The sequence below is a fragment of the Dermacentor variabilis genome, chromosome 2 (assembly GCF_050947875.1).
Source record: "Dermacentor variabilis isolate Ectoservices chromosome 2, ASM5094787v1, whole genome shotgun sequence".
Taxonomy (NCBI): Eukaryota; Metazoa; Arthropoda; class Arachnida; order Ixodida; family Ixodidae; genus Dermacentor; species Dermacentor variabilis.
The window spans coordinates 233,280,803-233,282,900 of NC_134569.1; the positions used below are offsets into that span (position 1 = coordinate 233,280,803).

The 2,098-nt window shown below is 46.9% G+C and overlaps 1 non-coding gene across 1 annotated transcript; it reads right to left on the reverse strand.

Moving 5' to 3' along the window:
- Nucleotides 1–1,072: 1,072 nt before the first annotated feature.
- TRNAS-CGA (transfer RNA serine (anticodon CGA)) lies at nucleotides 1,073–1,145 on the reverse strand. Its single transcript has one exon. It is a non-coding gene; the product is annotated as a tRNA-Ser (tRNA).
- Between the last annotated feature and the right edge of the window lie 953 nt (nucleotides 1,146–2,098).

The window sequence follows — 2,098 nt, forward strand, 5'->3', positions numbered from 1 at the left end:
GTTCATCCTTCCTTCCAGATTAAATCCACGCGCTTCTGGAACGCGTACACAGCCTGCGGGTCTGACTGGGTGAGAACCGTTGCTTCATCCTGGTACGTCCAACGCTGCCGCCTCTGTGCGGGCATTTCCTTTAGTGTGGAGAATCAGCAGCTGTCAACACAAACCGTAAGCTTTCGCTAGTCTTCGCGGGGCTGAAATCGAGGACGAACGGCTCGAGAGCATCGACCCAGTCATCTGACTTCAACTGCTGGATAGATATCAGAAACTGTGGAGCGTCCCTTCATATTTCTCCAGTACCACGAAAGCCTGGATGTTGAATTATGAGTTTGATTTTGTAAACTAAGCGACATTCATGCAACAGCTTCGTCAAATTTTGGCACCCGCACAATTCGCGCGGTTTTTTTCCGGAACAACTTGTAGAGCGTATCCAATTACGTGTATTCCACTTGAGGATACCTTTTCAATATACAATTCCGTGAAATCCGTCATGTCTCGATGCGACTGGATATGCCCCGGACTCAAATGCATACACACTGTCGCATTTCTTGCCCTTCATAGAAAAAGCCACTTTACCGTTCAGGGCGTCATAGCTAATCGCAAGCGACTTAAAAAAAAGAACGAGAAGAGAGGGGGTTAACCGAGGGGCCCGATTATCATAATTCATATCATGAGAAGCCAACAAACACTGACACCAAGGACAACATAGGGGAGAGAGAGAGAGAGAAAAACTTTATCGATTCTATCAAGGGTTTTAGCGGTGATCCGTCTTGCGCTTGATCCCTGGCTCTTTAGCACGGGTGTGCCCCTATTCCAGGGCTCCACTGAGCCTGGCCACTTCGCACGCGTGCTGCACCATTGCCCTTTGGGCGGTGAGCTCGCTACTGGTGAGCAGGCCCTCCCATTGCTCCGCACTCGGGTTTTTATGTTTATGGAATGTGTAGTTATGCTTACATTCCCATGTTATGTGGTAAAGAGTTGGTATTTCTCCGCACAACATAGGGGAAGTCACTTGTGCTCAATAAAATGAAACAACGATCCATTAATGGAAATTAAAGTGGACGAAAAAACAACTTGCCGCAGGTGGGAACCGAACCCACAGCCTTCGCATTTCGCGTGCGATGCTCTACCAATTGAGCTACCGCGGCGGCGTTTCCCCATCCACTTTCTTGGGTATTTATGTGTGCTAGTAGAACCCTGGGAGTGTTAACCAGCGCCATCACTCACAGACCTTGGCAGCGGACGTGGAACGTCCTTCTTGCCGCGGGCGTCACGAGAACGTGGTCTTTTTGGGTGAAGGCAACTGGCCAATAAACCCACATATGCTACCTGAAGGCATCATTGTTGCCGGATTCGAGGCCCTCGTTATGTAATAAACGAGAAGAAAGGGGGTTAACCGAGGGGCCCGATTATTATAACTCATATCATGTGACGCTAACAAACACTGACACCAAGGACAACATAGGGGAAATTACTTGTGCTTAATAAAATGAAACAGCGATACATTAATGGAAATTAAAGTGGATGAAAAAAAAACTTGCCGCAGGTCGAAACCGAACCCACAGCTTTCGCATTCCGCGAAGTCACATATTCACTTGAACTTACGCGAAGGGTACAGGGGTACCCAGCGCCTTCTCCACTTCTAAGGAAGCGTTATTGTTTTTGTCTCCGAGCTCGAGCTATGACGTCGAAGAAGACGCGACGGATGGTAATGACGATCGGAACGGAGGAGAAAGATTTTCGCGTTATGATTTGTGCAGATTAGGAAAGCAGAAATCAGATATCGCGCCTGCAGTACGTCCTGTTGTGGTTACTTTATTTGACGTACAAAAACTCGCAATGAAGGCATGAAAATTGCACACATTGTTATGATCCTTAAAACATGTGTAAAAGCTGTTCTTTTTCTCCAAAAACTGCAAATAAGGAAGACGCTACCTCAATGTGTAAGAAACCACGAATCAAACTCATCGGCAGACTCACAAAAAAAAGCGTCTACTAAAGCAGCGAAGAACAAGTAATGATACACCCAGGTATTTACAACGCAACGCAGCTTGAGAGGTGTGGAAAAGGTGTACAATACGGTAGTGAAAAGGTCTCAAAA